Consider the following 24413-nt stretch of genomic DNA (forward strand, 5'->3'; position numbering starts at 1 on the left):
TTATTATTTTTTTACAAAACACCCTGAAGCTCTGTGGAAAAGAAATAGCATTTTATTAAGTGCCTATTATATACCAGGCACTTGTCATTTACCCCATTTAATCCCTATACTTTTATACTAATAACAATAGTTTTAACTATTTTTATAGTTTTAACAATACTTTTAACTAATAACAATAGCCCTTATTATCTCCGTCACTACATATGAGGATACTGGGACTCACAGAAGTTAAAGAGGTATTTGTTACCATCAGTTTGGGTAGAAGTCCGAGTCAACTCCAGGTCTATCTGATTTTGTAGCCCTGAGACCTCCTGGCAGTTTGTTTACGTTAGAATGGTCCTGAGGTCACTCTCTCATTGCATCCCAAAGTGTATGTTGGCTCAATTATCTTTCAAAAATGTGTAGGCTGGCCTTGCTCCTTGTTCAGTTCAGACAATCCTTTAATCCCACAAACAGTCCCACAGCAGCACCGCGGGCCCTCGTGAGGTTACTCAGGCAGAGTCAGAACACATTTTCCTTCTGGACTTGGAGGTATCGGGGAGGTCCCTGCGCGAACAAAGGGCCACTTCGTAAACCTGGGTACCACATAGCTTTCTGTTGGCCAGTGCTATGGAAACGGAGCTCAGCGAGGGGACTTTCTTTCACACTGTCGTAGACTGGATAAGTAAGAGAGTGTGGCTCAGATAAACATGTTGCTTAGTAATGGGAGAGCTTTACTATTTTCATCAGGAAGGGGAAAATGAAGCCGTAGGAAATACTTGATTGAAAATAGGAATTGAAGTCAAGGCATGCAAATAAATGCTCCTGGTTTTACAGACTCCCCTTGCCGCCCACTCTGAATGAGCTGCCATTTGTTTATTTTGCCTTCAGGGTGAGGGTAGCAAAAATTATCACATGGATTCCTCTCATTTGGCAGAAAAGTAAACTAAAGGCACAAGGAATAATGGCTTGTTTACAAAGTGAACCTTTTATTTAGACGGATATACTTATACTCTGAGCCGATGTTTATATGTGGGAAGGATTATTCACACTCCTATATATTCCTTTTCATAAATTTAAATGCCATTTTCTTTGTGAAAAAACAATACATACATATTAAGTATAACTTTACACATAGAAAAGAGAAAAGAAATATAGCAACAAGCCATCCCAGGGCCCCCCCTCCAGTCATAAATGACATTTTGGTTCATTTTTTTCTTTCCGTCCCTAATATGTGAGACTTTTAAAAGCACAGTATTTCTATTCATACTATAAATATATAATCACTAGATTTTTTCATACTCTTATATCATAAATGTGTTTTCATGATTTTATATATTTGGTCAACATTTTACACAAAATGGTAAGCAAAAATAAAGGTATATTAATTTGGTGTATTTAGTAGTTTTTAAAAACTTTTTTTAAGACTTTTTATTGAGATATGATTTACATACAGGGAAAGCCATCCTATTTAGCATACAATTCTGTGAGTTTTGACAAATTTATACTTGACAAGTACATGCCAAATGCACGTGACCTTCACCACGATCAATACATAGAACAATTCTATCACCAAAACTCTTTTGTGCCATTTTGTAGTCAACCTTTCCCCTACTCCCAGCCCCTGGAAACCACCGATTGGTGTTTTGTCCCTATAGCTTCCCTTGTTCCAGAATGTCATGACAATGAACATGTAGCTACAGCATGTAGCCTTTAAGTCTGGCTACTTTCCCTTAACCCTTTGATGAATTTCAGATTCGTCCTCCTGTGGCACGTAATTAGTATTCTTTCCTTTTTATTGATGGATACTATCCCAATGCATCGCCATGCCACTGTTTATTTATTCCTCAGCGGAAGGACATCTGAGTTGTTTCTAGTCTGGGGAGATTATGGATAAAGTTGCTATAAGCATTGTGTTCAGGCGGTTGTGTGAACTCAAGTGTTCATGACTCCTGGGTCCTACGGCAGGTGTATGTTTGTAAGAAACTGCAAATCTGTCTTCCAAAGTGGTGGCACCATTTTGCATTCCCACCTGCAAAGTGTGGACTTTCAGTCTCTCGGTTTCTTCACCAGGACTTGGTGTTGTTTACTCATTCCAATGGGTATGTAATGGTATCTCATCGTGATCTAGATTTTCATTTCTCTTATGACTGATGATGTTGACTGCCTTTCTATGTAGCACATTTAAGTTTGGCAAGTATAATTACAATGTCATTATAATCTTTTCTAATTTTTGAAAATTTGGAGTGTTTTGTTTTGTTTTAGAGAGAGAGAGAGCACATGTGATAGAGGGAGAGAGAAAAAATCTTAAGCAGGCTCCACACTCAGCACAGAGCCCCCGACACAGGGCTCGATCTCACGACCCCAAGGCCATGACCTGAGCCGAAATCAAGAGTCAGAGGCTTAACTGACTGAGCTACCCAGGTGCCCCTGAAAATTAGGTTGTTTTTAAATTTTAACTATTATCAATAGTTATGTAACATATATCCTTCCTTATAAATGGACCAAAAGAGATCCATTTTAACATGCTTGAGGAAACTATCCAAGTTAATTGCATTAGATTTCATACCGATTAAAAATATAAAGAGTTGAGGTGCTGGGAGAGCTGGACAGCAACATGAAGAAGGTTGAAACTAGACCACTTTCTCACACCATTCACAAAAATAAACTCAAAATGGATAAAGGACCTGAATGTGAGACAGGAAACCATCAAAACCCTAAAGGAGAAAGCAGGAAAAGACCTCTCTGACCTCAGCCACAGCAATCTCTTACTTGACACATCCCCAAAGGCAAGGGAATTAAAAGCAAAAATGAATTACTGGGACCTTATGAAGATAAAAAGCTTCTGCACAGCAAAGGAAACAACCAACAAAACTAAAAGGCAACCAACGGAATGGGAAAAGATATTTGCAAATGACCTATCAGACAAAGGGCTAGTATCCAAAATCTATAAAGAGCTCACCAAACTCCACACCCGAAAAACAAATAACCCAGTGAAGAAATGGGCAGAAAACATGAATAGACACTTCTCTAAAGAAGACATCTGGATGGCCAACAGGCACATGAAAAGATGCTCAACGTCGCTCCTCATCAGGGAAATACAAATGAAAACCACACTCAGATATCACCTCACGCCAGTCAGAGTGGCCAAAATGAACAAATCAGGAGACTATAGATGCTGGAAAGGATGTGGAGAAATGGGAACCCTCTTGAACTGTTGGTGGGAATGCAAACTGGTGCAGCCACTCTGGAAAACAGTGTGGAGGTTCCTCAAAAAATTAAAAACAGACCTACTCTATGACCCAGCAATGGCGCTGCTAGGAATTTACCCAAGGGATACAGGAGTACTGATGCATAGGGACGCTTGTACCCCAATGTTTATAGCAGCACTCTCAACAAGAGCCAAATTATGGAAAGAGCCTAAATGTCCATCAACTGATGAATGGATAAAGAAATTGTGGTTTATATACACAATGGAATACTACTTGGTAATGAGAAAGAATGAAATATAGCCCTTTGTAGCAACGTGGAGAGTGTGATGCTAAGTGAAATAAGCCATACAGAGAAAGACAGACCATATGGTTTCACTCTTATGTGGATCCTGAGAAACTTAACAGAAACCCATGGGGGAGGGGGAGGGGAAAAAAAAAAGAGGTTAGAGTGGGAGAGAGCCAAAGCATAAGAGACTGTTAAAAACTGAGAACAAACTGAGGGTTGATGGGGGGGGTGGGAGGGAGGGGAGGGTGGGTGATGGGTACTGAGGGCACCTTTTGGGATGAGCACTGGGTGTTGTATGGAAACTAATTTGACAATAAATTTCATATATTGAAAAAAATATATAAAGAGTTGAGTGATAGTTTCAATACGTTTAAAACATTTTTAATAGATTTTTAAGAGATAATTCACATATCATACAGTTCACCCATTTAAAGTATATAATCCGGGGCGCCTGGGTGGCTTGGTCGGTTAAGCGTCCGACTTCGGCTCAGGTCATGATCTCACGGCCCGTGAGTTCGAGCCCTGCGTCGGGCTCTGTGCTGACAGTTCAGAGCCTGGAACCTGTTTCAGATTCTGTGTCTCCCTCTGTCTCTGCCCCTCCCCTGTTCATGCTCTGTCTCTCTCTGTCTCAAAAATAAATAAATGTTAAAAAAAATTAAAAAAAATAAAATAAAGTATATAATCCAAAGTCAATTAGTGTATTCACAGAATTGTGCATCCATCACCAAATTTTAGAACATTTCCATTGCCCCAGAAAGAAACCCCATATCCCTGAGCTGTCACCCCTGCCCTGCCATCGTGCCCCCCTCAGCTCTAGGCAACCACTACTTTCTGTCTCTATAAATTTACCTGTTCTGCGCATTTCACATGAATGTAATCATATAACCTCTTGTCTTTTGTGCCTGTCTTCTTTCACTTAGTGTAATGTTTTCAAGGTTTAACCATGTCGTGACACATACGTAACACACATCCTTTATTTTTATTGCTGAATAATATGCCGTCATATGGATATCACATTTAATTTATCCATTCATCAGTTGATGGACACTTGGATTTTCCCATTTTTTTTTTTTACTATTATGGAGAATGCTGCTATGAACGTTTATGTACAAGTGTTAGTGTGGGCATGTGTTTTCAATTCTCTTGAGTAGATATCTAGGAGTGGAATTGCCAGATCATATTTGAACTCTATGTTTAACCACTTAAGGAACTGCCAGACTGTTTTCCAAAGTGGCTGTATTGCTTTACATTCATACGAGGAATGTATGAGCATTCTAATTTCTCCACATCCTTGTCAATGCTTGTTATTATTTGGCTTTTTGATTATCGCCATTCTAGTGAGTGTGAAGTAGTATTTCACTGTGATTTTGATTTGCATCTCCCTGATACCTCTAATAGCTAATAATATTGAGCACCTTTCCAGGTGCTTATTGGCCATTTATACATCTTTTTTGGAGAAGAGTGTATTCAAATGCTCTGCTCATTTCTAATTGGGTTATTTGTCTTCACTATTGAGTTACAAGGGGTAACTGTATATCATACACCTTGTATATTATGTGTATACACCTTGTATATTGTACATTACAAGGTGTAATATACAAGGTTCATTGTATATTCCAGATACAAGTCCTTTACCAGATATACGATTTGCAAAATGTTCTCTTCTTCTGTGGGTTGTCTTTTCACTTTCTTGATGGCTTCCTTTGAAGCACAGAAGTTTTTCATTTTGATGACGTCCAGTTGATCTGGTTTCTCCACTATCGTTTGTCTGATGTTTCTTCCCAGAGTTTCATAGTTTTAGCTCTTACATTTAAGGTTTTAATCCATTTTAAGTTAATTTTTTTATGGTGAATGGTAGGGGTGCAACTTCATTCTTTTACATCTGGAAAGTAGATTTAATATATTTTCACCCACCCTGAATTTTTGCTAATTTTGTCAATAAAAAGTGGTATTTCAGTATAGTTTCATTTGAACTTTTAGTTGCTAAGAAAATTGAGCATCCATATTTTCAAGGTGAGGGCAAGTACAGACCTCCCTAGATGTTAGTATTGAAGAATGGATTGCTAGACTAGACTTCTCAGAAAAGAATTCCCTCATAAGTAAGCACTGGGAATTGGAACTAGGTGACACTGAAGCATCTTCTATTATAATAGTTGAGGAATAAAAAGAGCAAATAAAGGCTTGCCACATCTCGTGTTTTCTAGGGAAAAAAAATAAACAGAGAGCAAAGCAAACAGAATAAATCACTCACACACACAGTCCACAGTATTCTACCAATTCAATCCAATTCAGTATGTTCACTGATTTTTGACTATGTGCCAGGCACTCAACTAAGGACTGGGAGACAACAGTGAATTCTGGGAACTCACAGTCTAACAGGGAGACAAACAAATAGATCAACATTTACAGCATAGCAGGAAATGTACTCCGATGGGGGTAACTAACAGGTATTAGTTAAATAATAGTAAAGTAATAGTAAAGGCAGCTAGGCCCGACTAGTAGATCAGGAAATTCTCTAAGAAGCAAGTTTCTGGTCAGATAAAGAGGCTGAAAAGAGTAATTAAGGAAGCAGCAGTTCTAGAGGTGGGAGAGGGAAACATCCTTAGGTAGTCTCAGATCATCCAGTGAGGTCGGTCCTTGGAGCTGGAGGTGAGGACATGATGAGAGATGACATAAAGGACATTCCTCTCGTTGGGAGAGGAAATGTCACATGAACCTTGGGTGCTATGATAGCATGAGGTTAAATTGGACATTTTGCCTTAAACAGCTACCATAGATACTACCAAAGAGTTTTCCAAAACACCCCTGTTCACAGTGTAAATGAGTTCCAGGTGTTGCACATCTTTGCCAATATTTGGTATCGTCTGTGTAATAAAGAGCCTGACTTTACTTTTTGATTTCTGACAAGATTTAGGCTTCACTCCTCGATCTTCTCCTGTGCCTCACATCTGGGGAGGCTGATAAGAAAGCCCAGGTGCTTCCTCCTTGGGCATTGGTGCTAAGTTCCAACCGTGCATAGGAACTCTCACTGCAGCTCCACACTACGGTTTTTATTAACCAGAATAAAAAGCCCAAACCATTCTGCTTCTCCTTGCTCCCTCAAGCCATTTCAGAACTGCTCTCCCTAGGAAGCCACATTATGTCCGCTTGAAATCTATTCAGATCCTCTTGGTGTGTGTATGTGGCATCATCAGTCTTGACTTTGAAACGGAATTTGGGCTGAGGTTCCATTCTGTTTCTACAGAACACGACTTTGTTTTTATTTACCAATTCTACCCATTCTGCAGGGTGTGTGGTGGTCTCGTCTAGTCTTAATCATGATTTCCCTTTGGCCTGATGAGACAGAGCTTTTCTCATTTGGTAATTGCACATTTGGTTATCCTTTTTTGTGAAATTCCTGTTCATGCATTTTGCCTATTCTGATATTAGGTTGTCTGTCTCTTTCTTTGGGTTTATATTCCACATGCTCTATAAGTGAACATTTGTCACTTAAATGTCTTGGAAATATATTCTTCGCTATGCCTTGGCCTTTTATTCTTATTGGCCTTATCCTTTACATTTAGATCTGTGTATGGCATGAATGGCGTATAGATCTGTGTATGCTGTGAAGTAGAGGTTGAGATTCATTTTTTTCCCACATGAATGTCCAGTCAACTCGGTACTGTTTTTTGAAAAGATGGTCTTTCCCCACTGCTCTGTCATGCCAACTGTGTCAAAGTCAATGCTTCATATATATTTGGGTCTGTTTCTGACTTTTTATTCTGTTCCAGTGGGCCGTTTGCCTACCTTTGTAGCAATACTATACTACCTTTATTGATATAGGGTTACAACAAAATTTGATAGATAGTGATCCCTCCAACCTTCTCTTCTTTAAGATAGTCATGGCCCTTTGAATTTTCATATAAATTTCAGAATAAGTATACCAATTTCCAGTTGAAATATGCTTATATTTGGTAACATATTACATTAAGCACAGTTTCTGCTGTAGATTTTTATAGCTCCCCTGTACTATAATGAAGAGGTTCTCTTCCATACCCATTTTTTAAAGCATTTTTTAAACATAAACAGATGTTGAATTTTACAAATTATTTTCTCCATCTATTGGAATGATTGTATTATTTTTCTCCTTTATTCTGGTAATATGGTTAATTGTACTGATTATTTTTAACTGTCAAGCGTACCTTGCATGCCTTGAATAAACCCTACATGATCATATTCTAATAAACTTTTCCTGTATTGCTCAATTCAGTTTGTTAATTTTATTAATATTTGATGGTTATTTTATTTTATTTCTGGATTCAGCTTGCTAACATTTCATTAATATCTCTTTAGTGAGATTGATTTGTAATTTTTCTTTCCCTTAATGAATTTGTCAGGTTTTGGTATCAAAGTGATGTTAGTTTTGCAAAATAAGCTGGAAAGTATCCTCTCTTTGTCAATATTCTAGAAGAGTTTTAATAATTTGATAGAACATATCAGTCAAGCCATCTAGATCTGGAGTTCTTTCTGAAAAAGTTTTTAATTGCACATTTAATTTCATTAACACCTATGGATCTATTTTATTTCTCTTTGGATCAGTTTATGTGTTTTTTTCCTAAGAATTGATTAATTTCATGTATACTTTAAAACTTACTGGCATGAAGTTGTTCTTAATATTATCTTAATGTCTGCAGTGATGTCCCTCATTTATTCTTAATATGGGTTATTTGTGTTAATTTCCTGTCCCTCTCTCTTTCTTTCTCTTTCCATCTTGCCAGTATATGGCAATTGTATTAATCTTTTCAAAGAAACTTTTTTGGTGCTATAGATTCTCTATATTTTAAATTTCCTTCTGTTTCACTAATTTATTCCTCTTCATGATTTCATTTCTCTGTTTTGAGTTTCATTTTCTCTTCTAACTTGTTTGATGGTTGGCCTTTCTTACTTTATAATATATCCATTATACTTATTTAAGGCCATACATTTTCTTTTAAGCTCAGCTTTAGCTGCAAACTCCAATTACTGATTTTAGCATTTTCATTAACATTCATTTGAAAATTATATATTTCTTTTTTTTTTTTAATGTTTATTTATTTTTGAGAGAGACAGAGACAGAATGCGAGTAGGTTAGGGGCAGAGAGAGAGGGAGACACAGAATCCGAAGCAGGCTCCAGACTCTGAGCTGTCCGCACAGAGCCCGACGCGGGGCTCAAACTCACAAGCTGTGAGATCATGACCTGAGCTGAAGTCGGACGCTCAACTGACTCAGCCACTCAGGTGCCCCGAAAATTCTATATTTTTAAAATTTCCATTATCATTTCTTCTTTGACCCAAACTTATGCAATTTTCTCAGCATGGTGGTTATTAAGATTTCTTGTTTAATTGCACTCTTTATGATTTCAATCCTTTCAAACGTCTGTTGCTTTAGGGTCTATGATTTTTGCAAATGTTCTGTGTGACTCAACTAGAGTAAATGTTCTGCTGTTGTTTATGTAGTGTTCTATATACATGAATCAGATCAAGCTTGTTAATCATGTTGAAATCTTCTGTATACATACTTTAAATCAAGAAAGGGTTCGGAAAGGACGGAAGAGGACATCTTGGGTCTTGGCTTAGCACTCCTACTTCCTGATAGAACCCAAGCCAAATGGGACCAGAACATGGAGACGTAAGTGGATCGATGTCCCTGGGCAAGTTTCATTTAAAATGGTGTCTTATTACAGGTATTTCTAAAATGCCTTCACACCAACTCCCAGAGAGAGATGATCTCTCCTCACCTCCCTAGATGGGTCCCTTCTGCTGGTCTCACAGGGCGTGGGGATTTTAGAAGGACAAGAGAAGAGTTTATCCCAGGGGACTGGGGCTGGGGTTATGCAGGTGGGTACAACGAGGCTAACCAAGCCTTCCTGTGTGGGAAGCCAGGCTATTGAAGACATGAGCTTCAATTTTCAAGGTTTTAATTTTCAAAATATATCGATTCTATGTTGTATTCTCATTAACTGTAGCTTTAAGGCCTTTGGGAAGAACTATAATTTAGGTATTTGCTCCCCTAGTCTGGTGTCCTGCCCCCACCTCCACCTCCCCTTTTAACATGCCCCAATACACACACACACACACACACACACTATATGGTGTCAGGATATGCTGTTTTGGCTTTTGGGGGGAATATAATAAGATGAAGCCTACTTGGGGCTCCTGGGTGGCTCAGTTGGTTAAGCGTCCAACTCTTGATTTTGGTTCAGTTTGTAATCTCAGTTTGTGAGTTCAAGCCCTGAGTCAGGGTCTGTGCTGACAGGGTGGAACCTATGTGGGATTCTCTCCTTCTCTCTCTCTCCCTCTCCCACTCATGTGCACATGCACACTCTGCCTCTCTGTCTTGCTCTCTCTCAAAATAAATAAATAAACATTAAAAAAAAAAGATGAAACCTCTTAGAGCTCCAGCTGTCATGAGGAGTGGAGAGTCTTACCTGTGGGACATCAATGCAAAGCATCAATCGCAAGCTCCCTAGTTAGCACCCGTAGAATACTTGGTTTTAGAGGGATTGTAGTAAATACTACAAGTAAGAAAGCCAAAGATGCTGCATTTCTCTATATTCATGGAACAAGATAAAACCTCTCATGACCCTATAAGTGAGGAGGAACATTTTGGCCACAGTTTAGGGTCTAGGCAACTGCCTCCTTGCAAAAATTCTGTGCACTGTGGCCCAAAGGTCTTATATGGAAAACATTTGTCCGTGCAATCCTTTTTGCATAAACACACACAGTCCTAGAAATTATGGGAAAGAAAGGCAGCCATTTTGAGGTTGGGCCAAGGTATCAAGCACTTCTGCCCAATCCAGTGAAAATGGGCCCTTCTGGGATGACCTCACTCTATCCCTCCATGGGCCTCCAGCCATTGAAGTCTTCTCCAGTGGCGTGGGGTATTCCAACAACCAGCCAGAAACTGCTTTAGCTCCTTTGTTTTAGCTATCCTGTCTTTATTGGACCCAGCGATCCCATTTCTAGAAATCTTTCCCCAAAATATACTGGAAATTGTGAAATAACCTAGTAGTCATAGAAGTGATAGAAAAATCTTTAGGGTGAATAGTCCCATGATTTTGTGTGCAAACCTCCAGACACATTGTAGGTAGTCAAGAAAGAGCAGGTATTACTATCTCTGCGCAAGATTGGGGAGTAGGAAATTTCAGAAACAGGCAATTTAGAAGTAGAAGAAGGACAAAAGTATGAAGCTTACAAAACTCCACTGAAATTCTTCCTCTTCTTCCTTGAATCCTAAACTGTCCTCCTTAAAATTGCCTTTCCGACACCGCCTGGCCACCGCCATTACATTTTAAATAGCCATATTGATTTGTCCCTCCCTTTACCAGCGAAATCCTCCAGGCTCTGTCGACAGAGCAAAGCACGTGCTCTGCCTCTTTCAAGCGCCCCTCCAAGCGGTGCCCCGCGTCAGCTCTCTGTGCCTTGGTTTGGGGAGAGAGCAACTGGAGAGTGCAGCAGGGCGAGTGCAGACCGCCCGTCCATTCCTGGCTGGTGTGGACAAATCAGTCGTGCAGGTCAGGGCGGAAGTGGAAGTGACGTGGGGTCAGGCCTTGGGGAGATGTGGAGGCTCCTTTGTTTTTGTTTATTTTTTTTTTTTATAGTAAAGAAAGGGAATCGGAGGAGATTCCCGGGCTTTGGTTCACTTGTCTTTTCCCTTCCAACACACTCACGCTGACGACTGCTGCCAGCTCTTGCTGAGATGATGCCTAGTATTGGATGCCATCCCCTCACCTTCAGTGCTTGTGACTCAGCCAGAGCCCAGATGTGTAGAAGGTGGCAATATGGCCCAGCGACATATTGTGAGGCCTGGCCCTGGTGGTGCGGTCTGATGCATCCCTCTACATGTTTGTTAAAAACACCAGCCCATTGGATAATGTCTGCTAGGAAAGTGGAAAGAAAAAAAACCCACCTTCTACTTTAGGCTACGTTAATTATAAATTTGAGGAAATCTAGTGGATGATGTGCGTTTGTCTAGGAATAAGTATAAATCTAGTTTTCTCAACTAGACCTTCGACAAGTCACTTCAGTTCTCTTGGCCTTAGTTTTATCTTATGAAAAATAAAACACTTTTGAGAATGCCTGCCCAGCTGAGCTCAAGAAGGGTCTCGAGAAATAATGGTTTTGAAAGGGTTTAGGGAAAAGAATGAGAGCACTACATTCATGGTAAGAAGCATCATGATTAGAAAAAGCTTCCGACTGTTGGATCAAGAGCATCAGACCAGAAACTCAGAAGGGAATTCAAAATTCGTTAATGCCGACGGAAGCTTATGGATGCCAATTAGCAAGACGAGGGAGGGAATGTTGTGGAGCCATTTTTAGCAGATCCAGCACCGAGCCTTCAGAAAATGATGATTGAAGAGAAAGCTCTTATAAAGTTCCATTTCAGGGACAGGAGGCTTTCTAGCACAGTGACAATTTTTCATAACAAATAGGGATTTTCACTCAGCACACTGGTAGGGGCTCATAATACACAGGAATGAATTCATCTGTGCACCCTACTCCTTGTGTCTCTATGATCGCTTACCAGACAATCTGTGGTTTAAAGAAAAGAAGGAAAATCCAAGAAATATCAGTTGACTAAGCTGTTTGTGATGCCATTCCAGGGAACTGAATCTTATTATTAATTAAGCATCACTGACAAGCTCCTAGCTGGTACCCGTAGAATACTTGGTGTTAGAGGGATTGTAGTCAACCTCAAACTCAAGGATCTCTATACTGCTCTCTGGAGGGGTTGCACTGATTCCCTTCAATGGCTGTCCCAAGAATAGAGAAAAGGCCGAGCAGAAGTGTTCTGAGGCCCCCAACATTCTATATTGCCAAGTTTATGCCAGAGTTTGACTTTGTATCAGATTTACCCTCGGGACTGTCTGAAAGATGTTGATGCCTTCAAAAATGATGTGAATAGAATCCAGGTTTTTGAAGGACAATGGCCCATCTAAATTAGAGCCTACTTATATGTCCTCCAGAAAACATACAGAGCATTAAAGAAAGCAAAGACAGCCACATATAAGCCATGCTATAGCATAACCAGGAGGCAAGGACTATTACAATAATCAACTTGTCTGGAAGTAATAGAATAAATATTCAAAAGAGCAAAGCCAGAGCCAGCTGCAGAATTCATACCCAAACGGAGCATGGCCAGAGACTGCATGGGCAGCAGAGGATAGCAGGAGCCTAGCTGTGATGAGATACAAAAGAAAACTCACCAGAAAGAGATGGTCCCACCCTAAGCAGAGAAAAATGAGAACAGATCTAAAACCTGGCAAGCCGGAGCACTGGCTGTGGGATGGGATTGGGGTGGATTGTGGGGAAATTGAGAAGACTGTGGAAAGACACTGCTCAGGGGAAGAGAGGCAACTGAAAGAGGAGAGCGTCTCGTGGAATCTTCATGGTAAATGTAAAGAAGGAGGCAAAAGGTGGAGATTAAGGGTGATTGAGAGGCCAAAGGGTCATAAAATTAGGAAGCTAACTAATCCCTCCTTCCTCACTCCACCCATTAAAAAAACCACACGTCGGTACCAACTGAGAGGATGGTCTCGAACTGAGAAAGCCAGTGAGCTATCCAAACTCCTTAGCCCCAGATCTCATCTGGCCCAGAAAAATATAAGCATTTTAAAAAGAGACAGAAGGGGTGCCTGGGTGGCTCAGTTGGTTAGGTGTCTGACTCCGGCTCAGGACATGGTCTCACGGTTTGTTGGTTCGAGTCCCATGTCAGGCTCTGTGCTGACGGCTTGGAGCCTGGAGCCTGCTTCAGATTCTGTGTCTCTCTTTTTCTCTACCCGTCCCCTGCTCGCACTCTGTCTCTCTTTCAAAAACGAATAAACATTTAAAAAAAAAAGTTTTAATAAAAAAAGAAAATGGCAGGCTGCATCTATACATAGCTACCTTAAGAAGAAATTTTTAAATGGGAATAAAACATTTCCCCTAATATTTCTCCCTACAATCCAGCCATGAAGCAAAGAAAAAAAATTACATGACATCCCAACCTAAGGTAAATATTGATAAACAAACATTTGTAATTATGAAAAACCATCTTGAATAAGAACACTTAAAATGTGTAATAGAAATGGAGAGAACACAGGAAATGTGAAATGGGAGTTAAGTTCAAGAAAGAAATTACAACAACAGCAAGGCAAAGTCATTACAGAAATGAACTAAACTGTAAGGTACACAAAAGAGAACAGATTTGACCAAAAATGTAAAGAAGGAGCACTGAGAAGAAGAATAAAAGAAGCCAAAAGAACAAAAGCTAAATAAAGAAAGAAGTGAAAAAAATCAAAGATAAAATAACAGAGACAGAAACAAGGTAAGAAAGTACCAACACGTATATGATTGGAGTCTTTAAGATATCTTTTCAACTTTGAACGAGGATAACGGAATTATACTCTAAAAGGTATTTTCAAAAATAGGGGCTCCTGGGTGGCTCAGTTGGTTAAGTGTCTGATTCTTGGTTTCAGTTCAGGTCATGAGCTCATGGCTTTGTGGGTTCGAGCCCCACTTCAGGCTCTGCACTACCAGTGCTGCACTGATAGTGCAGAGCCTGCTTGGGATTCTCTCTCTCCTTCTCTCTCTCTCTCTGCCTCTCCCCCACTTGCTCTCTCTGTCTCTCTCTCCTTCTCTCTCTCCCTCTCTCTCTGCCCCTCCCCCACTTGCTCTCTCTGTCTCTCTCTCTCTCTCTCAAAATAAATACATAAACTTTAATAAAACATAGTTTAAAAAATAAAAGAAAGTCAAAATCTAAATACTGAAAATTAATCTAAAATGGTTGTATTCAAGATAAATCCTGTTAAACTTTTAAAATAACAGAACGTTTTCTAGGAGAACATCTTAAAAATAGGGGAAGAAGGTAGACAGAAAGGAGAAAATAAAATCATCTAATTGGTTGCTGCATGAGTGGTAGTTAAAAATAAAAGTATATGGGGCGCCTGGGTGGCTCAGTCGGTTAAGTGTCCGACTTCGGCTCAGGTCATGATCTCATGGTTTGTGGGTTCAAGCCCCGTGTCGGGATCTGTGCTGACAGCTTGGAGCCTGGAGCCTGTTTCTGATTCTGTGTCTCCCTTTCTCTCTGCCCCTCCCCTGCTCATGCTGTCTCCCTCTGTCTCTCAAAAATAAATAAGTGTAGAAAAAAAATTTTTTTTTAAAATAAAAGCATATAATTTAGGGCTGAACAAATCATCAGTGGAAGTCTAAGTAAAGAAAGACACCTAAGGACACTATAAAAGGCATTCCTATAAAGGTAATGACTAGAACGAAAGTACAAACTTTTCTAAATACCAAAAGGAATACAAAAAACAAACAGCAGAGAAGATGGACCACAGAGAAATAGGACATAATACATAAAGTAAATATAACATAAAATCATAGGACACAGTTGAGAACAGGCCAAATCAATCCTGTAAAAAAAACTCTAGTAGTTGTAACTCACCTATTAAAGAACACAATTTGGAGATTGACTCACAAAACAAAACTGAACCCTACACCATATAAAACTCATTTCTTTTTTTATTTTTTTAATGTTTCTTCATTTTTGAAAGAGAGAGAGAGACAGAGACAGAGTGTGAGTGGGGGAGGGGCAGAGAGAGAAGGAGACACAGAATCCAAAGCAGGCTCCAGGCTCTGACTTGTCAGCACAGAGCCCAACGTGGGGCTTGAACCCAAAAACTGTGAGATCATGACCTGAGCCGAAGTCAGACCCTTAACCTACTGAGACACACAGGCGCCCCCATTTCTTTTTCTTAATTTTTTAATGTTTATTTTTTATTTGAGAGAGAAAGAGAGAGCACATGAGTGGAGGAGAGAGAGAGAATCTTAAGCAGGCTCCACACTCACCATGGAGCCCAACAAGGGGCTTGATCCCATGACCCTGGGATCATGACCTGAGCTGAAATCAAGAGTTGGACGCTCAGCCGACTGAGCCACCAAGGCGCCCCTAAAACTCACTGCTGAAACAAGTCAAGAAAGTTAAACATCAAGGCATGTGCGAAGATGTAAGAAGCAGATGCAGAATATATGGAAGCACCTGCAGCAGGTGGCCCCACTGAAAGGCCAGATGCGGTGAGTGGAAGAGTCATGGCGCCATGAAAGGAAGACTGTACATGGGGGCTACTCTGTTGAGAAGGTTGGCCATGAGGCCGAGAAAAGAGCAGCAGCTGAGCTTCATTGGTGGTGCTGAAGGCTAGACAGAATAAGTGGCTTGCAGTCAATAGGACAGGAGCTGGGAGAGAACACTCACGCTCTGAGAAAACGTGTGTTTTTGTTGAGTTAAGGAAATTCAAGAGACGAATTCTGCAAGTTCCCAAAGAGTCAACAGCCTAGTAGAAGAATTAAGACATAGTACAATGGGGAGGATAGACGCTCCATAAGGGAGGTCAAAACAAAGGGCTTTGGGGCACAGAGGAGGGAGGGAGGAAGAAATCCCAGCTGGGAAAAATGCCCCTAAAATCTCCATGAAGGAGGTCATATTTGAGGTGAGACCTAAGGAATTGCAATGAGAATTCTATCTGTTATAAGGGGAGGGAAAGGCTTTAGAATTAGAGGATCAGGAGACTGCCCAATGTGATACATTATATTACATACAGTATGATCCTATAATGAAAGGGTATTATTTTATTAGTGATAATTGTATACTACTATCCACACTATTTTGTATGTAACTATTTTTTCATGTAACCATGTATTGCACACATTCTTACCCAACATTATTAATTTTTCTTTTCCATAGCCATTTTAGATGGTTGAATAGTATTTCATTATATTTATCACTCTTTCTGGACTTTATCTAGTCTCATGTTATATAATCAAGTCATTTATATGTTTTCTATATTATTAGCATCATAAAGGACATCCTTCTTGCTATGGTGTGGTGTATATCCATATTCTGTAGACAGCAAAAGCAAATTTGCATACTACTGATGAATTTTGTTCCAAGAAACCTGGGTGTATGTTTACTTCCACTGGTGTGTATGAAAGATGACAGAAGGACCCTTTCCTGCTTGGAAATGGGTCCCCTGTTTGCAAAATATGACACTTCGCTTGGCACCATCATTTACAAGGGCACTATCATCTCCTGCCCAACACCTATGCTTCGCCACAGTCCTCCAGAGTGTTGAAGATTAAACAGAATGATCTGTGCAGTACCCACATAGTAGGTGCTTACGAAATGCTTCTTGCCCCTCTAGTTTTTGTTAACTCAATTGTATTTCTTTTTTCTTTAAGTTTATTTACTTATTTTGGGAGAGAGAGAGAGAGCAGGGGAGGGTCAGAGAGAAAGACAGAGAGAAATCCCAAGCAGTTTCCACGCTGTCAGCGCTGAGCCAGATGCAGGGCTTGAACTTGTGAACTGTGAGATCATGATCTGAGCCAAAACCAAGAGTTGGCTGCTTAACCAACTGATCCACCCAGGCGCCCTGAATTCAATTGTATTTCTTGCCTTTCAGTCCCTTAGGAATGAGTATTTCCATTTTTACAAAGCACTTTGTTGAAAAGGACTCTTTTATGATACCACTGCAAACTTTTCCCAGGACTAAGGCTGCTTTGATTTCCAGACTTCACAAACAAGCCCACATGTGACTGATTCATGTCTTTGCCATCTCTGTAAAAATTTACAGGTCTCCTTAGCCTTTGGGTCATTCTTGTCGGAAGCCCACTTGCCTTCATTGGCTGGTCTCCAGAAGTCCAACTACCTCTTTAACCCACAGAGCCTCCCTTCTCTGGTCCTGGTTATAGACCTGCTCCTTTGTTCCACACTGGCAACTCCAGGAGCAGAGGTCTACATGGCTGCCTTGTCATACACACCATCTCCAGGGCCCAACTGACTCACTGTCCTGCGAAGACAATGAATCAGGAGCCACTGGTGAGTCACCCTTCTTCCTTTTGTTAATATAATGAAGAGGTCTCTTCACAGAGTCATGGCATTTCTTTTCAGAAAGAAAATTCACTGAGATTAGTTGATGAGCACATTTTTATTCATTACAGAGAAAGGTCACACTAAGCAGAAAAACAGAAATCGGGAATTATTTTATAGGTGAAATCAGAGGGAGTAAAATAGGCCAACGTGCCACCTTTGAGTGAAACAGAATTATTCTCCTCCCCAAGTGAGATGTAATGACTTCCATAGTGGGTGAGTTATTGAATTGAAAATGTGGTCGGATGGTGTGACTGTAACAAAAAGCTATTAAATGTGATCTTAATCTCTGACACACTAAGAGGAATGACGAGAAAATGAATATCTAATAGTTTCACATTTTTATAGAGTAGTCAATCTCTAAGGCTTGAATTGCTTATGAGCGAACTCGTTTTTGAATTTCAAACACTGATACTCTGTCATAAAACATTTTTGAAAGCTTAATATGTGGACATCGCATTGTCCTAAATACAGGAAGACAAAATTTGGTATCTTGTTTTTTAGAAGCTCACAACTGGTTAGGCCGAAAATTCATGTATACATTTATTCATTCATATTCCATTCAGTATCTACCATGACAGGGCAGGTATGCTGGGGATAAATTAAGATGAATTCTATGCCCTCTGGTCTCACAGTGAAGTGCCCTCCCATTTCAATGTTACATTATAAAGGTATTGGCATAGACCACATCTCTCAGACATCTTTTGCATTATCTCATTTATTTGTTTTTTTAAATTATTTCTTCTGAGAGAGAGAGAGAGAGAATTAGCAGAGAGGGGCAGAGAGAGAGGGGGACAGAGGATCTGAATCAAGCTCTGTGCTGACACAGAGAGCCCAATATGGGGCTCGAACTCACGAACCTTTAGATCATGGGCTGGGCCAAAGTTGGACGCTTGACCAACTGAGCCATCCAGGCACCTCTATCCCATTTATTTTTACAGGACAGTGAGGGAGGTATTGCCATCCAGTTTCCAGGAGGAAAAACCAAGAATCAGAGACATTACATCACTTGCTCAAAGTGACACAGCTAGCAAGTGTCAGGGCTGGGATTTCAATCCATTTTGTGTCACCATAAGTCCAAGCTCTTTCCAGTATGTCGTGCCCTATATCGTCATAAGGAAATGCTCTAAAATTGCATATGATAAGAGTTCAAGTGGAAGCCGTTTCTTCTCTCTGGCTTTGGGATTTAATTCCTTGGAAATGGAGTGAAGTCAGAGTTGGTATTTTCGTAGCCAAGGTGGTTGGGTGTGGATTGACGGTGCTTCAGAATGTCACAGTCACTAATGGTATCATGAATTGAGGTTGGTGTGATGGATAATTTTATGTGTCGACCGGACTAGGCTGTGGGGCGCCCAGATAGTAGGTCAAATATTATTCTGGATGTTTCTGTGAGTGTGTTTTGAGATAAGAGTAACAATTAAATCTACACACTGAGTATAGCAGATTGCCCCCCATAATGTTGGATGGGCTTCATGGAATCAGTTAAAACCTGAATGGAACAAAATGACTGTCTCTCCCCCTAGAGTAAAAAAGAAATTCTCTTCCTCACTGCCTTTGAACTGGGACATCAGCTTTTTTCTGCCTTCGAGACTTCTTCCTGGGCTTCAAGCCTGCCAGCCTTTGGATGGCTCTCCTGATGCTCAAGCCTTCAGACTCATACTGAATTCCACCACTGGCTCTCCTGGGTCTCCAGTGGAATGACTCACCCTGCAGATCTTGGGACCTGTCGTTCTCCACAATCGCCTGAGCCAATGCCTTATAATAAATCTCTCTTTACATATATATACGTATTGCTTCTGTTTCTCTAGAGAAACATGGCAACACAATCGAAGAGGCTTAATATTAAAGGAAAATTAAATTAGCCATGCACACAGCTAAGTGGGAACAGTGTCATTCAGTAGAACTTTCTGCAGCGATATACATGTTCTATACTGTCCAATATTGTAGCTGCTCGTCACATATCACTATTGAGCAACTGAAATAGCTAGTGAGACTGAGGAACTGAATTTTTATTTTTTTTATCTTTTTAACATTGTTTATTTTTTTTTTGAGAGAGACAGAGAGACAGAGTGTGAGTGGGGGAGGGTCAGAAAGAGAGGGAGACACAGAATCCAAAGCAGGCTCCAGGCTCTGAACTGTCAGCACAGAGCCCAACCTGGGGCTTAAACTCATGAACTGCAAGATCGTGACCTGAGCCGAAGTCAGTTGCTTAACCCACTGAGCCACTCAGGCACCCCTACTTTATTTTAATTATTTTAAATGTATATGCAAATTACTGCATACAACTAGTGGCTACTCTACTGGATAATACAAATTTGGAGTTACTCTATTTGATATGAACTATCCCTATTAACTCTGTGTGTGTGTGTGTGTGTGTGTGTGTGTGTGTGTGTGTGTATAAAACGTTTATCTGTATTTCTACAGAGAGAGAGAAAGGGGGCTCTATTGTTTCATTTCCACCTTCCCCCACTAAAGTATAAGGTCTTTTAGGGGAGAGGCGTCGTCCATTTCACTCTCTACTTTACCCCCATTACCATTACCTAGAATAGGACTTGGGATTAAACGGACCTTTCACAAATATTTGTTGAATTTTACCCATAGGTATTTGATAGTAACCTTGAGGCAAAATGCTTTGAATGCCTAGAGATTTCCGTTGGTCTAATTAATTGCTTTAGAACATCAATGTCTACTCATTGCATTTATATTTGCCTTTATTGCCTTGCATGGCTCTGAGCCATCCTTCTAGTTTGTAAAATTTAGACAACACTTTGGGCATCTTCAAAAGTGAGATGCTATTCTTAGCTCTGGAAGGTCTGAACTGAGAAAACATTTGGGAAAGAGGCTGAGGGACATGTGCACCTTGAAGTCCGTCGACTTTTATGCTTGGGCTAATATTTATTTGTAGTTTGAGATTTTATCTCATTCAGGAAGTCTTCCCCAATTCCACCCCCACCACCTATAGCTCACTAGGGTGCCCATCCATGTACTGCCACGGCACCCTGGACACCCAAGCCTCTGTGACAGCACTTAACTCCCTAGAGAGAAATGCTTGCTTCTGATCTTCTCCACCACTGGACTGAGAAGTAAGGATTCTGTCTTGTTCACCACTGGGTCCCCAATACCCAATGCCTACAACACAGGACATGCTGGGGGAAATAATGTTTGCAAATGAAAGGGAAAGGAGGAAGGGTGGGAGAGAGGGAGGGAGGGAAGGAGGGAAGGAGGGAAAGAGGGAAGGAGGAAGGAAGGAAGGAAGGAAGGAAGGAAGGAAGGAAGGGAGGAAGGAAGGAAAGAAGGGAGGGAGGAAGGAAGGAAGGAAGGAAGGAAGGAAGGAAGGAAAGAAGGGAGGGAGGGAGGAAGGAAGGAAGGAAGGAAGGAAGGAAGGAAGGAAGGAAAGAAGGAAGGGAAGGAAAGAAGGGAGGGAGGGAGGAAGGAAGGAAGGAAGGAAAGAAAGAAGGGAGGGAGGGAGGGAGGGAGGGAGGAAGGAAGGAAGGAAGGAAGGGAAGGAGGAAGGAAGGAAGGAAGAGAGGGAAGGAGATTCAGAGCCTCTGGTAGTTCTCACAGTATAAGGAGGAGACTGTCTCCAAGATTCTCCTAACCTGTCTGTCCTGACAAGGAAAGACCAGCAAAGGGTCTCCGTACTATGTACTTTGATTTCCCATGTTGGTCCCATCCCCGACTCTACTCTCTCCACACTGGTTGGCCCAGAGGCTGCTGACCGCAGACGTCCTGGGGGACAACCCTCTGAGCCCGTGAGGGCACTTGAGGGTGAGGGTGGCCTCTTTCTCTCCTCACTCCCAGTGGACATTATCCCGTGGACCGGTGTTTCTAACAAACATGCAGAGCGTGTGGCACCAGGCCACCAAAGTCAGTCCTCACGATATGGTGCGAGGCCATGTGCCTGCATGTCTGGGATCTGGCTGTACAAGCACTGAAGGTGAGGAGTTGGCATCCAGCGTCCTGGGCGTCGTCTCGGCAAGAGCTGGCAGCGGCCGCCAGCATGATTTGAAGCACGATGAAGGGAAAAGGCAAGTGGATGAAGCAAAGCTCTGGAACTCCCTTTCTTTACCATGAAAACCAAAGGGGTCTCCGCATCTCCCCAAGGCCTGACCCCACGTCACTTCCACTTCCGCCCTGACCTGCACGACTGATTTGTCCACACCAGCCGGGAATGGACGGGCGGTCTGCACTCGCCCTGCTGCACTCTCCAGTTGCTCTCTCCCCAAACCAAGGCACAGAGAGCTGACGCGGGGCACCGCATGGAGGGGCGCTTGAAAGAGGCAGAGCACGTGCTCTGCTCTGTCGACAGAGCCTGGAGGATTTCGCTGGTAAAGGGAGGGACAAATCAATACGGCTATTTAAAATGTAATGGCGGTGGCTAAGCAGTTCTGGAAAGGGCATTTCAAGGAGGGCGTGCAAGGCCTTGGAGGATGCCATGCCTCAGGCTTTGCAGGAGGAAGAATGTCCCAGGAAGCAAATTTCCAAAAGATGGGATGTTTCTATATTCACCTTTCCCCTACTTCTGGATCCCCATTCTCGGAAGCGTCGTTACCACTGTCATCCTCCCCAACGCCAACAGGTCCCAGGTCTCTTGTACCGACCTTGTGTCGGGTCTGTTCAGGTCCATTACTCTGTCTCCGGAAATACGCTGAACACTCTACACACAGAGATGCAAATATTATCTCCGGTTTATCTTTAAGGAAACTTGTACTCAGAGAGGTTAAGTCACTTGGCCATCTTCACACAGCTAGGGAGTAGCAAAATCCAGTTAAGCCCAGCTCTGCTGGATTTCAAAGCGCACACCCTTTACACGTTAGCATGTCACCTTTGGTGAAAGTCACCCGAGAATAGGACTCTCTGCTTCAGCCGATTGGAGGTGGTTAGTAGTTTTGGAGCTTCTCCTGCGTATTTCACTGGGGCATTTGGCTGGAGTTCGGTCCCTAAAGCTACCTATGGGTCAACTCACTAGTCATCTTGGCAAGGATAATGGGCGTAGAGGGCCAGGCTGCAGAATGGTCACCGTTCTAGTCCTTGATGACTGATTTAAGTTGCCTAAAGTCTTTGGTGCTTGGTCTAATCGTCAGGGGCTGATGCACACTGGGACTTCCGTGTCCAACTCAGAATTTGAAAGGGGATTTATAAGCACCTACCAGTTGGCTGTTTCTCTGGTTTTCTCCATATCTGTAAATAAGTTCTGAGCATGAGTTTGCAGAAGAGAGAGAGAGAGAGCAGAAGTAAAGGGCCGACCTGGGAGATGGCTGGGGCCTGCCTGTATGCCCGTGGGGGGTCGCATGACACCGTGGTGGAGAGCGACCACGTGTATGACAGGGGATTTTGGTCATGAAGCTCACTGGGTGGATTAAACCGAAGAGCTCCAGTGCTGTGTTACCTTGATGACGGTATTTCTTTCAGTATTTACAGAGTTCATTGTAATCAGGATGAATCTCTGTTGTAAAGAATTGTACATATATGTGGAATGGTAGAACCCACTAAACTCCACTGCTAACGATTTCAATTAATTTACCTCCTCATTATTATAATCAACAACCAAATAGCCCAGAATATGAAATAACGTTGTCAAGGGCTCATTTCTGTAAGATGGCTGTTTTGAGACTTCCTCTGAAAAGCATCACACGTGATCTAGCTGGATTCACAGGTGGGAAAAAAAAGGTGGGGGGTGTTCCTCAAAACTTCCCTCCATCGGGGCGCCTGGGTGGCTCAGTCGGTTAAGCGGCCGACTTCGGCTCAGGTCATGATTTCGTGGTCCGTGAGTTCAACCCCTGCGTCGGGCTCTGTGCTGACAGCTCGGAGCCTGGAACTTGTTTCAGATTCTGTGTCTCCCTCTCTCTGACCCTCCCCCGTTCATGCTCTGTCTCTCTCTGTCTCAAAAATAAAATAAACGTTAAAAAAAATTAAAAAAAAAAAAACAACAACAACTTCCCTCCACCCTCCTGGCTGTATGTAATTCCTGGCAGGCTGACTGCTTGGCTCTCTTCCTCACTGGGCAATGCTGGAGCCAGGGTTCCTTCAGGATGGAGTTCAGTGAGCACTTGACAGGGCCCTCAGAATAAGAATGAGCGATGGGGCCCCACTTCCCAGAAAACCCAAGAAGGAATTCCCTGGGCAGGGAGTCTGGCCCTTTGCCTGGGAGATCCTTTCTTGGATTCCATTCAGTGCCCTAAGTGACCCTCCAAGCCACAGGCTCCGCACCCAACACGGGGTAGCAAATCTGTTTGCTCCCCAACATTTGCTCAAACTTCCCAGACCAGAGTGGTGTCCAACTTGCAGGTGCGGAGTGGATGATCCCATCCACGGGAATGAGGGACAGCAGGACTCTGCAGACGGAGCACGTGGCCAAAGTTTCTATTTGCAGAAGAACCAAGCTTCGATAAGGCCTGTGCCTTGGTAGCCCCGCCCACCGTTGAACTGAAGCCTCGCAAAAGCCCCGTGAGGTCTGTAGTTGTATCTCATTTTTAAAAACTGTATTTTCCAAAAAAAACAAAAACAAAACAAAACAACAACAAAAAGAACACCTATAAAATTTGCCATCTTAATTTCCCAAGAGTACAATCAAATAGTGTTAAATATGCTGTATTTATATTGTCATGGAAATCCCCAGGGACCTCACATCTTGTAAAACCCAAACTCTGTACCCATTGGACAACTCCCCAGTCTCCCCCCTCCACCCACCCCCCACCCAGTCCCAGTGCCCCACGACCACCATTCTACTTTCGGCCGCTATGAATCTGACTATTCCAGGAAACTCATGTAAGTGGAATCATACGGTATTTGCCTTTCCGAGACTGGCTTATCTCACTTGGCTTAATGTCCTCCCTTGCTTCATCACGTGTTGTAGCACGTGACAGTATTCCCTTCTTTTTTAAGGCTGAATAGTATTCCACTGTGTCTACACACATTTTGCTTATCCATTCATCCATCCATGGACAGTTGGGTTGCTTCCACCTTTTGGATACTGGTAAACAGTGATGCAATGAACACGAATATATGGCTTTAT

The sequence above is a fragment of the Panthera uncia genome, chromosome C2 (genome assembly GCF_023721935.1).
Source record: "Panthera uncia isolate 11264 chromosome C2, Puncia_PCG_1.0, whole genome shotgun sequence".
Lineage (NCBI taxonomy): Eukaryota > Metazoa > Chordata > Mammalia > Carnivora > Felidae > Panthera > Panthera uncia.